Here is a 16,705-nt window from a genome sequence, read left to right as displayed (position 1 = left end):
TTGGTGTATTTTGTAATAATACGCCTATTTTGTTGTCCTTTATGCTGGTTTAGTGTTATTAATTTAGGGGTTGCTATGTTAGACATATACTTTCTATTGTTTTAAGATATTGTTCATATTAAAATATTCTTGCGGTGAAATTTCTTTAACAAAGTATTATTATGTAGCTGTTAACAAATCATACTTTATTGTAGTGTTTTAACTATTATTGTTGTAGTAATGTTTGTTGTACGACTGTACGTACAATTTTTTCATTATATATAGTTTTGACCAATTAATTTAATGTTAAACAGGTCGAGCTGATAAAATTCAGAACTCTTCTTCACAATTTGTGTTCTTATCGCCTGCCATAAAACGGACTAAATCCAATATTTTTGTCATATCATCGCCTGCCATAAAACGGACTAAATCCAATATTTTTGTCATATCATCGCCTGCCATAAAACGGTATGGATTAATTATGACTAAATCCAATATTTTTGTCATATCACATTAAAATTATTTTCGAGACACTTGGAAATATCTTACAGAAAGATATATTAAAAGGAAAATTTTACGTAAAACTTAAAAGCTGAAATACGTTTGACATCTCCATGGTGTTCGCGTTAGTTATGCTTTAAAATTTAAGCTTTAAGAAACTAATAATGTAAGCATTTTGATAAATATTTCCATTCTATTACTCTACATGATTTCTTGGTTGTTCTAAGGAAAAATATCTCTAAACGTCGCTTATGTAAGTATATTGGCAATGGTTAAAATGTTTTTCTTTAACTGATTTTGACTCAAAATCATGCTCACAAAAGTTGTACTTCTAGTGTTGTTCTATCAAGCTTGGATTTATATTTTAAATACAGAAAATAAGCATTTCACATATCTCTATAAACATGATAGTTTGAATTTATTAAAATGTTTTCAAGAAATAATAATAATAAAAACACGATACGTGAGTTAACTTTGCAAAGTTATTAGAGAATATACGTAAAGAAATTCTTAATACTGATATAAAGCGTGGCGTATTTATTAAAAATGAAATTAAACAACTTTTTATGCAACCATGACTGCCATAACGGCTTTCTATGTAACAATGCGCGTTAAAACAACTTTCTATGTAACAATGCGCGTTAAAACAACTTTCTATGTAACAATGCATGCTATAACAACTTTATCAATACGGTCTTAAGATTATATTCTGAATAGTTAATTGTAGAACAGTAACAGAGTTTTATTGATAATTATAGTTCAAGTTAGAAACAGTACAACTGTAAAACAATACATTTAATTTTTACTATAATTCAAATTTGAAATAAAATTGCAGTTTATCTAAATACTTTTGTTCCAATTCGCGAAATTAAGTTTTGAATAAATTAATATATCAGTATTGCCTAGCCATACAAAACAATTCCATTCCATATCATTATATGTTTATACTTAATGTTTCAAGGAACTAAATAACAAGTGAAAAATGCCCGGCAGAGCCAGGTGGTTAAGGCACTCGAGACGAAATTCGAGGGTCGCGGGTTTGAATTCCGGTCGTACCAAACACGCTCGCCCTTTAAGCCGTGGGGGCGTTATAATGTGATGGTCAATCCTACTATTCGTTGGTAAAAGTGTAGCCCAAGAGTTGGCGATGGGTGGTGATGACTAGCAGCCTTCCCTCTAGTGTTACACTGCTAAATTAGGGACGGCTAGCGCAGACAGCCCTCGTGTAGCTTTGTGCGAAATTTAAAACAAACAAACAAACAAACAATACTACATCGAAGTTCAACTGAAATAAGATAATTTAGAACTAAACATTAATGTATTAACAGTGCTATAAGAGATAAAGTTTGAAAACACAAATCGAGTGGTTTAAAGTTTAAATTTTTAGGGTTTTATGCAGTTGGAATAATATTAATACTTGTATTATTAAAATACCTTTATATTAAAATTAATTTTCGCAACCATTACTAATAGACATCTTTATTGGAATGTTTAGAGTTTTGCCTACACCTCAAAAAACTTTTTTAAGATAAAAATTACTATATGTTAGTACCTGAGGCCTTTAAAACTAATAAGTAAGAAACTTTCTGAATTACAGACTATTTCTTAAGAACTAATGATTATTTTATGTAAATAACTCAGATAAACTAGATTTGTTAGATTTGAACTTATACTAATAATTAAATACTTTAGTTTTAAGTATGTTATATTCATGTTTTTAGTTCATAGTTAAATAACAAACAGCACGAACTAAAATAATCATTTTTATCAGTTCGATAGATTAAGGATTCATCCATAAAACTATATTCATCAATTGGATGTTGATAAGGTTGACGACCTGCCTTCCCTCATGCCTAATTTGAGATAGTTAACGTAAATAACCCTCCTGTAGCTTTGTGTGAAATTCAAAACAAACGAAATCAAACTTAACTTAAATTTGTTTAGTTTGATTCAAATGTTTTATTGATTCTTTTTCATTAGTTAATGGATTGAAGTTATTAAGTTTAGTTTAGGACTTACCAAAGTTAACCAGATGTTTGATATAATTTGTTGATTCTTTTCGTCCTAAAATAAATAGAAAAAAAAGTATTTGTGAGATTTCTAGCAAGAAAAATAAATACTCAATAATTAATCGACCTTCGTCTTACAGATCATAAAACCATTAATAATGTAAAACCTAGACTCCATTAGGAAGTTCGATCAAGTATTTTTTTTACTTTTATAGTTATCGTGACAAACACAAACCTGTGTACTGTTTCAATATTTTCATTAAACAGGAAACAAATAGACAAACACAAAAACAACAGGTGAGAAATAAGCACTAAAGACTTTTTTTGTGTTATAGAAGATGATTTTCTAATATATTCGATGTAAGATCACGTTTAGAAATAACTTTATAAGAATACAAGTAATTACCAAAGTTACAAGTTTTCTAGCACAAATCTAAGCGGTAATTTTCATTTCTACAAAACTAGAACTAAATAACCTTATTTACTGTAAAATGTTACTTACACAGTAGTTAATTTAGTGTATATGTAAAATCTTATCTCAGTAAATTTATCATTATTCTTTATTTCTAAAGGAGCTTATAATATCTGCTATTAAATCACGTAACTATTGCATGTTTTTTGTTTTCCTGCAACCAGGACTATAATCAACCATCACTTGGAAACTGAAGTAGCTTCCGCACTCTTCCAAAATTGCAACCAAATGTGAATTATCTTTACGTTAACTCTTTCACTGCCATGTTTATAGATAAACAACTCTCCCTATAGAAAAAAAATTACTTTTAGATATATATAAATAATAAAAATACATATTTTTCAATAATTCATTAGTTGCTTGAAACTTGAAAATAGTAAAATCAAAAACAAAACTCCGAACGCCAACGGAAGAGCTATGGAAAAATTCATGTGTCCATCTTAATGATGGGATTAAGGAAGCTGTGATGTATTGTATTCAGGTGCTTCCAAATTACCTGTAATCATAAGCCTCATAAGTGGTGCTAATTGACATTGGGTGCAGAGAAGATACTAAGAATATCTTATAAAGATGCTTTCCTACACTTTTTACGCAGTTATGACAGTGTTTTCTTCCAAACTAGAATATTTCTAAGTGCTATATTATGAAGTTCCCAACAAAACGGAACGCTGTCAAGCAAGGTAAACAACGGTAAGAAAAGCAGTGCGGTTGTTTGAAGTGTCGGTTTTTCAAACTCCCAACTTTGTGAAATTCACGATGTTATTGCATCCTGTACTAATTTCTAAGTTTTCATGTATTTATGTTCACCAAATATCCGTGTATTTTTAACATAGTGTCCAAAATTAAGATATAAAGACTCAAAGTTTATTCTTAAATGCTTTAAAACATCTCAAAGTTTCAATCTGGGATTATTAAAAGAATTAATGAAACTTTTATAGACCTATAAAATATTTTGAAATGATTGTAAACATATTGGTGTCTCGTGAAAATCTTTGGGGTCTGGAAGTAGGGTAGAGAAGTATAATAGCTTGGGTTTAAAACGTTGCACAGTATAACAATCAAATCAAGCACGAAGTGTTAAATCAATTGCTTCTAGAAGTCTCATATATCCTGCTTATATTATGTCAGCTACCCTTGTACGGTTCTTGGGTAGTACAGATTGAACATTGATTTACCTGCCACACGCTACGAGAAAGATGTGCGTGTTACAACGGATAAAGAAGAGGAAATCTCAAAGAAAGGTGTCCGGTTTTTCTAAATATAAATGCACTTCTTATCGAAGTGTATAGCGTTTACGATGAAACTAACTGATACACCTCATAGGTTGCTTTATTAACCGGACTTGTTTGACAGTTGTAGCAAAGCAAAAACGTATAGCGTTGTAGACTCGTAACTACAAAACACACACATGTAGCTTTCTAGATTTGTTACTGTAAATCACAAACGCGTAGCTTTGTACATTCGTTAGAGATAAACATGAACTTGTAGCGTTGTAGATTTGTAACTGCAAAGCGTACACGTGTAACATTGTAGACTTGTAACGAAAATGGAAACACTCAACTTTAGAATGCAACAACAGAAAACACGACTTTGTGAATGTCAACAAGTTTCAAAGAAACTAGTAGCTAGAAATAAAGGACTCAAACGAAGCTTTCATCTGCAACAGTTTATTTTCGTTCAGTCTTATGGTAATACCTTTATGCCATGGAACATTGTTTTTGTTAGATAAGTTGTGCTTCTTGCTTAGAAAGACAGGCGAGCTTGAAACACAGAATGAAACAGTTCTACTATATTTATATCGTTCTTTCAGTTCTGTCTTTTTGAAGACTTTGTTCTGTGTTTATGCCAGATATATACATCATACAATAATGAAATTCTTGCTTATATGATACTGAAAAAACCTTTTTATTACGCGATATGCAACTCCGAACTTCGCGACATTTTTGTCTTATTGTATGCAGATTTGCAATAGGGGGGGGGGTGATTTTCTGGTTTCAACTCCGTTTCCCGTCACGGAGAACTTAATTTTTCTCCATTCTCAGAGTGCAGATATGACGTCAGGTATACGTCACAATCCGATCTTATGCGCTGACGCCACGGGGAATAGTTTAGATAATTTATTTTCAAAAAACATTTATTTACTCTGTCGTGATATCTTTTACAATTTTATGTGAGTTCCATACATTTTGTATTATAAATTTCTGTCGTATTGACGACTGGTTCGTTAATGATATATTGCATTATGTCAAATTTTTGTACTATTCGTTCACCTATGTTAAAATAGCATCTAATTTGCATACTATTCATTCCTACGTGTAACAGTTTTATCTGTTTCATGCACCACTTATTTTATACGTAACTATTTTGATTGCGCTTTGCGCAGTAGTAATCGTGACACGCTAAAACCTTATTTGTTTTCAGTAACAATCCTAATTGATTTAGAGATCCTGAAGTAACATATGTAAACTTTTAACGTGTCTAACATACCATTCATTTTTCATATGTAACAGTTTTTCTGTTTTGTGTACTATCAGTAAGCAACTTCTTTCCCTCTCGTTTTGCACAATGTTCTTTTATTATTTACTAGATACAATAGTTTTAAATTTGTGTGTCATGCACTGTTTTAAGTAACACTTTAAACAGTTTTTTGTACCATGTATACCACTTTATTTATGTTATGTGTATCATTTGATTTTTATGTACAACAATGTTTCTCTTTTGTGCTCTGTAACATTTTCTGTTTTTTGACACATTAACGTATTTTAATGGTTCTTTAGAGTTTAAAGTATGAATTGTTTCAAAATATATTTTGTGTTACTAAGTGTATAGCATTTTACAAACCTAATTTGTCTTTATTGTTTCTTTTCCTGTTTTTTTATTATTTCGCTCAAAACTACACTAGGGCTAGTTGCGCTAGCCGTCTTAAATTTAGCAATGAAAGGTTACAGGGAAGACAGCAAGTCATCATCACCCACCACAAATTCTTGGGCAACTGGCTACTCTTTTTTTCAACGAATAGCAGGATTAACCGACACATTATTACGTCCTCCACGGCTGAAATGGTGAGCACTCTTGATGTGACGAGGATTCGAATTAGCGTCCCTCAGATTAAGAGTTAAACGCCCTAATCACCTGGCCATTTGTTATTCGGCACAAAGCTGTACAAAGGGTTGCCTTTGCCTCTGCCCATCACAGATATCAAAACCAACTTTATAGCGGTATAAGTCCGTATACATACTTTTGTGCCACTGGGGGGAACATCTGTTTAAATGCGTTGTCTAGCTTGATCTACATATGTTATAATATATTATATATAATTAAGAAAAAAAAAGCGAAATATATGACTTGAATTCATTATTTTTATATATTTACATAAGCATTCTATAGGTATGTTATTGTGACGAAAATCACATTAATCGTAAAAGCAATGCTTGAGCCTTTTCAACATTTTAAAAATAATCTTGGATTTTGTATTACTTGTTCTAACCAAAAGCTACACTATTGTATCTGCGCTCTGTCTACTAGGGAAAATCAAACTTTGGATTTTATCATTTTTAAGTCTCACCCTCTGAAGACTATTCGGAGAAGATCAGATAAGTGTTGAACTTATTTTATTCAGAGTTATAAAAGTTTTATAAATATTATATGTGTTTGAGTGTGTGTGTAGTTTCTAGAAAATGCCTAAGAATGCCTTTATTGTTCAAGTCACATAATATTCTGATGAGGTCACCTAGTGGCAAAAACATTAATATCTCAAGAATTTCACATTTGTTGTTAAATACGATGCCGATAAATTTAAATTTCATGCCATACTTAGATAATAATAGATTGAAAGTCAGAAATATCCACGAAATGTTTTCGTTTAATAATATATTAAGAATGTGCATCTTTCTGCTTAACATTTCGTTTTGGACTCATTACATTATATCACATTTATGTGTTAATCATGCAACCATATGGCAAAACCTGCTACTCTGTATTTATCTTTAACACTGTATTTCGATAGCTTAAACATGGCAAAAAATTAAAGAATCATTTCAACTTGTTCAAAAATTTTATAACAGTGTTAAAAGACTTTTGTGATATATGTTTTAAACTGACCTTTTCACTGAAGGTCTGAAAACGTGGGTATTCCAAGCAGCATGAGACGTCTGTTCAGGCAGGTCTAGTGTGAGAGGAACATGTATCGTTTCCACTATAATTAAGTTTGTACCACTACATTCTTTTGAATATTCTCCTCCGATATTAACAACGTTCAACCTCACTTATTTGTTGTTTTATCAAACATTACAAAAACGAAGGTGTTTAGATATTTATATAAAACAGAAGTTTCATCGATTCTCATTACAAAATCCGGAACGTATTTGATCTGGTTGCTTTTCTTGTTTCTAAAATTCCCAAATATATATGTATATAATGGGTAAACAGAAGTAAGGTAATATTGGAAAGTTCGTAAGAAAGCAACAACAATACAGAACAAACTCTGATAATTATAATATGTACAACAAAAAGGAAATATATCTACAATCTCATTCATATGCACATTAATTATTCTAAGTTTCAAACTATTCCTGGCTTATAAAAATTATGCAAAAGCAATGAATCGTTTCTTTCAACTCGTTATAAGTTTCAGATTAATTACATTAATCTTGTCTTCATTTTGATGAGAAGTGTAAGTGACTGTATCTATTAAAAAATTAATTTACGTTCTGAGAAACGTATTTCTAGAAGCTTACCAATTACGATTAAGTTTTGTTTAATAAGACTAAATCTCATGATTCCTTTCTATGGCCTTCGATTAGCTCTGCTAGTATGCTAGAGTAATATGCTTTCAACAGATGACACTAATAATAAGTTCGCAAAACAACGTTTTTATAAACATAATTTCCTTCTGTCGAATGTTTTTAGGCTCACGACATAACATTGTGTTAATTAACAATGTTGAAAACTGTTATATAAATTATAATTAAGTGTCTTACTTTAGTCTCAAATGTATTGTATGCATTTTCTAACTCAAAAATATTAAAATGCAATATATAAAACCTGTATATATGCCTGTAATGTTTCTTTAATATTTTGTTTTGTACGGGTTTCGAAACAGAACAGAACAAACCGAGCTTTAAATTGCGACACTAATCCTGCAATTTTCTTTCTTTATTACAATGATTTTTCTCTTTTAAACATTACTGAAAACCTAAAATTAAAATCTTATTGTCGTCTTTTATTTTGTTTTCTCAGTAATAGTAATGTAAAGTGAACGACGAGCTTTATTCGAGAAATCTATCTTCACAAAGAAAATCATTTTAAAGATCTATTTGTACTTCGGTATATATATGGTGATATGAATGAAACTACGTGATTGCACGTGCGGTTGTTCGCTTGCTGTTTTATATAACACACTGTGTGTTAATAATTCTCATTTTCTTTAGTCAATATTACAGTTTTCTTTCAGAAAAGTTACTTCTAGTTTACAAAAAATAATACACACATACACATAGTTAAAATACAATGATTTTTTTTTCTTATACAAATTATAAGTGAGTTCAGATTTCTTGTCTATTAATGTTATTTTTTGCTTCGAGTTGGCTTTTATTTCACATTGCTATTTAGCCACTCAAATTTATCTCATATAAAACTGTATATTATTCATGATTTTTCACAAGCACATAATATAAGTCGAAATGAACAGCCTTGCAACACGCTTCAACCTTTCATACAACATATCATAATTGTTGTGATGTGAAATCTTGCTGGCTTCTCCGACACAATGTTTTCATTATTATCGGACAATATAGCTGTTAGTACTGATTAGATAATTACCAGTATGCTTAGCTGTGCTATCCTGGTTGTATTGGTTTGTAAATCAGAAGAGCTCTTGATTCTGGTTATATAGGTATGAGCGATTGTCATAGTTACTTAAATGTTGTTTGTGTGACTCATAATGTTGATTATTTAGGCTTAAGAAATGCGTATAACACTTAAACCCTATCATTTAAGTTTTGTGAAGGTATGTGATACTTAATCCAGATTATATAGGTTTAGTGAAAGTAAGTAACACACTTAATACTGACTATCTAGGTTTCTGAATACATCTAACTCTTATTCCTAATTATTTTAGTTTTGTGAAAGTATATAAATTATTATGTAGGTTGAATAAATGCATGTCCTACTTGCATCTAAATTCTATTTAGTTACGATAAGTGAAAACAAGTATCTCTTAATCTTGGTTATCTATGCTTGTGAATATAAATAACTTAATCCTGACTATCTAAGTGTGTGAATATAAATAACTTAATCCTGACTGCCTAGGTGTGTGAATATAAATAACTTAATCCTGACTATTTAAGTGTGTGAATATAAATAACTTAATCCTGACTATCTAGGTTTGTGAATATAACTTAATCCTGGTTATACAGGTTTGAGAAGGTCTATACTCTTAACTCTGGTAGTATATGTTTTTGTAGCTGTTTATAATTCTTAATTTTAGACACCCACGTGTTGAAAATGTAAATAACTATCACTCGTGGTTGTGTAGGTTTGGGAGAGATTATAGTCTTAACCCTGGACATGTGTGTTTTTTGTAGATGTACATTATCCTTAATACTAATCTTCTACGTTTCGTGAATGGTATACACCTTGGATCTGGTTATATAGGTTTGTGAATAGCTACACTTTTAATTCTGTTTATACAAGCTTACTTTTCCTAGTTAACACCAAGACAGTCATCACTGAACTAGATAATAATAAAAATAGCGTTTGCCATGTCTGTTTTATCCTAGTCGGCTTCATGAACCCTAGTATTGGGCGAAAGGCCTCGTTGGTATCGAATATGGCAGATATAGTATGGTCGACATATTAAAATACTTTTTTTTTTTCTACTTTCACTCCTAACTTATCATGATATACTTTTAATGCTGATATCTTGGTTTTAGATGCGTGTATAATTCTTAATTACTTATTTGTATTGTGAATGTATTCTTTAAATATCTGTAACTTTCTGTTCTTCTTATGTAGATGATTCTTAAACCTGGCTACCCTGGCTTGAAATTTTGTATTCCTGGTTATTCATGTTTGCGAAAGTTCTAATAAGACTGACGAACTTGTGTTGAGTTTTTTTCAGATGGTGCACTTATTATCCAAAGAAGGCAACTTTGACTTATTGAAACTTCCTAAGAATTATTGGGGACCATGTAACATGTTTAGTGAAAAATTTATTTATTTAGAAAATTTATTTGAAGTATTATTCTGACTTTCTGTTCTGCTTTATTTGTTCATAAGTATTAGAACATATATACTACACAGAATAAATATGAATTCTGAAGATACGAAGATTATATAGCGGGGAAGAGGTCGATCACTGAACTCAGGATAGGACCATTAAAACTCCTTAAATAGTTTGTTAAGTAAATATATTAGCTTAAAACTTATAGTATTGTTACGGGAAGATATTATAAAATAAATTTAGTTTGGTGTTAAGATAGTTTGGTTTGTCATTGACGAAAAGGTCTTTCAAATTTTAACGATTGAATCTTTCTTCTAGATTAATTCCATTCATAAAACTTCACCCCTAACTTAGTATTGTGAATGTTTACACTATTCGTTTGTTCGTATCCAGTACAAACGTAATACGAATACAACAGTTCGCCATATATTTAGTACAGAGGGCGCTGTTCGCATAGTGAATACATTGTTTGATTACAGCAGATTCACTCTATCAGAATGAGTCTGCTAGAAATAATTTATGTGGCGTGCACGCGACCATCTGTAAGGAATTATATCTCCTTTTGTTTTTGTCTGAAAATAGTGTCTTACTAATAAATCGTGCAAGTTGGTTAATGACAAGTAACTGAAGAACAGTGACTGACGAATCCGGGTATTTATGAGAACTTACCGGAGAAGCTGTGATCACGCATCTAGCACAGGTGACGTAGGGAAAAAAACCCACAAAACTATACATATAGAAAATAAATTTGTTTTATATATGCATAAGTATATAAACGTGGGCGTGTATCTTATTTCTCCATTCTAAATTTCTTATAGTTCACGTTTCATTGCGAGTTTCTAAACAGTTGAAAACCTGAAAATATTTTTTTTAATTTTCTTCTGTTACGTTTACATGATACACGTGTTCATCTTGAACTCAAATTTAAATTTTTATCCATAACTATCAAATTAGAATAAATTCTTTGCAATTTGCTTATGGGTTGTAATACAAAACGGTACATATACACTTATGTGTCTCAACCCATTAAAACATTAAATACTGAAATCATTTCTTCCATAAAGAAGCAATTCAAACATCTTCACTTGTGTTCTGTTCTACATCTGACATAACTCGTTATTATCTTCTGTTCTCTCAAACAAAAGTAACTCAAACTTTTTTTTTCTGTTCCAAACATCTGAGTGTAATCTTTATCCAATGCTCAAATAGCATAATATATATATATATACTTATTGTAATTGAACAAAATCTTACCACGTCAATAAGCTGCTGGAACGCAAGTCCGAAACTCAGAATTAAAGGATCAGACTCGTTAGCCACAGGTCGTTCCATGGTATTGTAGTTATTAAGGAGTTGATTGAGTAACCTTCGCTCGTGTGGCCCTTGGGTAGAATCTGGAAGAATCAAGAACATAGCGTACAGTGCACGCGCCTCCTCTTTTATTTGGGTAATATATTTTTGTGTTCTATATCTTAATTTTAACTGCATAGAAAATTAAATGTATCAAAATCAAGATCATTAGCACCATTAAAATAATGTGACATGGGTTGGCTCTGATCTCTGATTTTCAAAGTTGTGTGTGTGTTTTCTTATAACAAAGCCACATCAGGCTATCTATTGTGTTCGCTCAGGGGAATCGAACCCTTGATTTTAGCGTTGTAAATCCGACGTCTTACCGCTGTCCTAATGAAGAACTTCAAAGTTGAGAAACTGGGCTAGGATTGATGGGAAATCATAAGATATTTTCTGGACTAGGATTGATGGAATATCATAAGATATTTCCAACCTTTCAACCTGTGGATGAGTTATAAGAGTTATAGTCAACTATTTAGCATCAGTTGTGGTTGGTAAGGTACTGTTAACTGGTTGCATTCCTTCTGGCGACAGATAACTTTAGTAGCTTTGCCGTAAATAAAAATAACCCAAACGAATTAGATTTACTTTAATACTGTTGCGAGTTTTAACTTTTATTTCATTTTGTACATTAACTTCTTATTACGACTGTTCATGCGTACGTTTCCTGTATTTACTTTGAAGGCTCTAGAAATTATTATATTAGTTTACATTCTAAGTTCTATGTATTTCTATTTTTATTGGTTTACCCATCACTCTCTTCTTTTGGTTATATACTGGCTTATTTTCTTTGGTTTATGCATAAATATTTACTGTTATCTGAGTTCTGATATCCTTGTTTATTATATAAAGTATTATTTTATCCGTTACCGTATGAACAAATTTTTATTGTAATCTTCTATTTCTTTTATTCTGTTCAGAGTTTTGTCATCTAACGTACTTTTAGCATCCTCAAAACCTAGTGAGGCCCCGGCATGGCTAAGCGTGTTAAGGCGTTCGACTCGTATTCCGAGGGTCGCGGGTTCGAATCCCGGTCGCACTAAACATGCTCGCCCTTTCAGCCGTGGGGTCGTTATAAGTAACGGTTAATCCCACTATTCGTTGGTAAAAAAGTAGCCCAAGAGTTGGCGGTGGGTGGTGATGAGTAGCTGCCTTCCCTCTAGTCTTACACTGCTAAATTAGGGATGGCAAGCGCAGATAGCCCTCGAGTAGCTTTGCGCGAAATTCAAAAGAAACAAACAAAACCGATTGGAGAAACAAAATGGATATTTTAAAATGACGATCTTTACCGATATAAGTTTGACGTTATCTCGTTACAGAAAGAAAAAAGAAATCGATATTTGTATTTAAAGTATCAGCCACGTGATGAACAATGGCTAAAAAATAAAGATTATAGGTGAAGAGGTCAGATATGTGGAACAGGAACTGAATGAAACGTGGGTGTTGTTTACACTAAGTGATAGTAGTCTAATGAATGAAAACAAAAGTTGATTCAAATAATGCATAAAACGCATTCTTCTAAAGATTTTATATAAAATAACATATGTAATTAAACATTGAAGTGATATAATTTCTACGACTACTTTGTATCGTGACAGAGTTTCATTTGGCGTGACTTTAATGTGATTTGTGATAATTTTCATGTTAAAAGAAGAGTTATTTCCAATAACAGCAACATTTCATAATAAAATTGTTATATTTGAAAAATGTTTTTTTTTAACTGCAAACCGTTTAAGAAATGTGTTAAGACAGTGTTTAGGCTTTCAGTTGTTACAACTGATCTTCGTTTAAACAATAAAATCGTTTAGGTTATTGGCAAATATTTCTAAAAATAAAATATTTGTAGATATAAAAATCAAAGATGTTGCAAATATCCGGGGAATTAAACATTAAGGCTCTAAACGTAATTCATCCAGCACAGTAGACATCAACTAGTAATCAACTTCAGCGGTGCACCGGGATAAACTAATCTCCCGAGATCTCACTTTACTCTTCAGAAAGAGAAAACTCATCATATAAGTTCGATTTGACTTTCACTTAAGTTTTAGTTTTGCTTCTTCTCAGAAGATTTTGATTTTTTTTTAAAAGAAACGTTAGATAATGATACATTATCCAACTTTATCCATTGTCAGGAAGTGCTACTCTCATATTTTTATCGAAAATTGCTATTGTTGTGTGGATTTGCATCCCATACAAATAACACCATGGGAAATGCAAATCCATTTAATGTGTCAACACTAACCCCCTAGTGTGCGCACACAAAAACACACACGTAGGCATATATGCATAACTTATAATGATCTAATTTTAATTGCTTTAACTTTAACAGTGTACGTAACAACTTTTGTTGATATGACTCATTAACAGTTTCTTAAGTTTCCTAATTACTTGACAAATAAATCAATCACGACTTGTCCGTTAGAGGGCAGCACAATAATTCAGTTGTCTCTTGAATCGAAATTCTCAATATTTTACATAATCATTATTTCATGACATTACAAAAAAATAATACATACTTATAATCATTAATTAAACCCAAAACAACACAATACACAACCTTTCTTGTAACTTTAGAGTATTGGTAAAAATATTATTGTAATTTTACTATTACGCTATGAAAACAATGTCTTCATTGACGAGTAACACTGGAATGGGCAGCAACTGCTTGTTGTAGAAGATGTTGTTTCGAAATTCTTCTGCTTTTCATCTTCAGAAATACTTTCGAAACATCATTTTCTACATTTGTATTATAACGCCCCACGGCTGAAAGGGCTACTTGTTTTTGTTTAGAAATAACAATAAAATTTGTCTTTCAAATTTTTTAAACACACTTCCTTTAACGAATTTCACACAAAGCTACTCGAGGACTATCTACGCTAGCCGTCCCTAATTTACCAGTGTAAGATTAGAGAAAAGGCTGATGGTCAGTCACACTATTCGTTGGTAAAAGAGTAGCCCAAGAGTTGGCAATGGAAATTTGTATTCAATATGACACATAACCATCCTATACTTAAGAACACAGACGAAATAATGCAGTCTGGCATATCTAGATGGTTAGAGCGCTAAACTCGCTCTATGAGGGTCGTGGGTTCGATTCTCTGTTGCACTAACCGTCCTCGCCCTTTCATAGGTGAAAATTAGTTAAACAAACTTGTGGGAATAACGTTGTCCTTAAGAATGTTTTATTTGCTCCTTAAACGCTTTCTGTTTTTATAATATATGATGATTCAAACGAGGGTACGATTCGGAAATTTTTTTGTATTGGATTGAGGAATAATTCGTGAGCGTTTTTTCAAGTTAAAAAATATATTCATAAATGAAACGCTTTCGCAAAATATTTCATGTCATTTGGTAGATAATTTTTTGCTCTAATAGATGTGTGTTTGATTTTCATATGTCTTTAATTTTTACTTTAATTTTCAACTCATTAAATGGACTGTCAAGTGGACAAAATCGAGCATTTTCGACACCATCTGCTTTTCGCATTTAATTTCTTGCAATTTCGTTTAAAACAATGCATGCTATATACCTAGGTATTACATGAAATAAAGTATCATAATAAATGTTTTGGGTGTAATGTGTTCATACATTGAAGTATTGTATAGTCTTGCATGTAATGCTTGAATGAAATTATTTAAAAACGCTCACGAATTATTCCTCAACCTAATACAACTGCACACAGCTTTTCATTTCCTTGATAATGCTAAAACTATGTTCCTTGAGTAGGATACGCCAATTGAAGGAGTCGTATTTATGTCATAGGAAATGCAGAATGCTTCGGGCTCAAGTTGAATCAATAATTCCACGAGTCAATTGTTAATAACCTGCTGCATTGCACAAACAGACACTATGACGTTTTCAATTCGTTTAGATGTGAATATGTGTCGTGCTGGCAGCCAATGAGTATCGTGTTTTAAATGTCTTTGAAAGGCCAATCAGCTGCTTATGACATCTGGAAACATGATTTATTTTGTGAACGGTTGTAAGCGTTTCTCTTTAATATAGCAGTTTCTATGAGATATTCTCTTCTAGGTTTCAACGCTATTTCTAACTGCCAAATTGGTCTCAGCCGTGGGCGTGGGCGAACGAGAATGGCAATTAGTAAAGTACATGTTTCTTACTCTGTTACCCAGTTTTTGGTGGATCAATGCATGCGCGTGTGATAAAATCGGAACCAGTGCGACGTCTGTAGAAACGTAAATATAAGCATGTATTAGGCTTAAAAATAAGTAAAGCAAATTAGATAAAAAGAAGCCAAACACTCCTATTGTGTCTTAAGAAACTAAATCATTTGGTTACTTATAAGTTATACAATCTTAAGTAAATGTTATCCTGTACGTAGTACCCTTTATTCGACATTATAAGATACCTTTTATTACATTCTAGGATCAAAAGACTTTAAGAGACTGATAATATGATTTCACACTCAGAACATTCGTAGTCTGAAGATTTGTTAGTGATTTACATTTGACGTAATACTTCTAGTTATAATTGAGTTTCTAACCTACTTCATGTTGAACAGTCGAAACATGATCTATTATATTTCTATAGTTTTACAGTTGAAAATGTAGTGCAAGAGCGCCCATCTGGTTAAAACCTGGTTTTCTTAGCTTAATGTTGAGATGTTCTAGGATTCCAATATGGTATTATTCCCAGGAATAGAGAATAATGTACAGCATTCACATTTCTTTCATTCAAAGAGAGAGTGGTAATACTTTTAAGTTTACATTGTTATTTGTTGTGACTTACAAACTTTTAGTGACTGACCCACTATATCCATAATTACGCCTCGGTGATATGAACACACGTATTCAATTGATGTTGTTTGTCTTTAAGAAGAGTCATTAAAATGTTTATAGTCATATTTTTGTTGAAATTATCGATATAGCTTTTAATAATTTTTGTCTTAATTAGGTATGATATGGAACCCGGCTAAAGTACGACTAATAACTTTTTTTTGGAACATTGAACTTAAAACAGATGGGCCATTTAGTTTTCTGTTTTCTAATTATATTATATTTAGAAACAATAACGGAAAACAGTTTTTTCTAAGCTTTCTTTAATGTTTTTAACTTCTGCTTTAAAATGATTTTGATTTGCTGACATTTAAAACCCTTCGTACTCTAGGTTTTTAACCTAATGTTCTCTAAAGACAGTGAAACTTTCAAA

General features: G+C 31.6%; 1 pseudogene across 1 annotated transcript in view; it reads right to left on the bottom strand.

The window, feature by feature from the left end:
- The window catches only part of LOC143240432 (neuronal acetylcholine receptor subunit alpha-7-like), a 78,613-nt pseudogene that overhangs the window by 45,244 nt on the left and 16,664 nt on the right, over positions 1-16,705 (bottom strand). The window contains exons 2-3 of the transcript XR_013021759.1: positions 11,438-11,577; positions 2,500-2,544 (exon numbers count right to left, since the gene is read on the bottom strand). The product of XR_013021759.1 is annotated as a neuronal acetylcholine receptor subunit alpha-7-like (transcript). The remainder of the gene's footprint in view (positions 1-2,499; positions 2,545-11,437; positions 11,578-16,705) is intronic.

This window comes from Tachypleus tridentatus, chromosome 13 (genome assembly GCF_004210375.1).
Source record: "Tachypleus tridentatus isolate NWPU-2018 chromosome 13, ASM421037v1, whole genome shotgun sequence".
NCBI lineage: Eukaryota > Metazoa > Arthropoda > Merostomata > Xiphosura > Limulidae > Tachypleus > Tachypleus tridentatus.
Note: the sequence above shows the minus strand (reverse complement) of the source record. Positions and strands in the feature narration are given on the sequence as shown.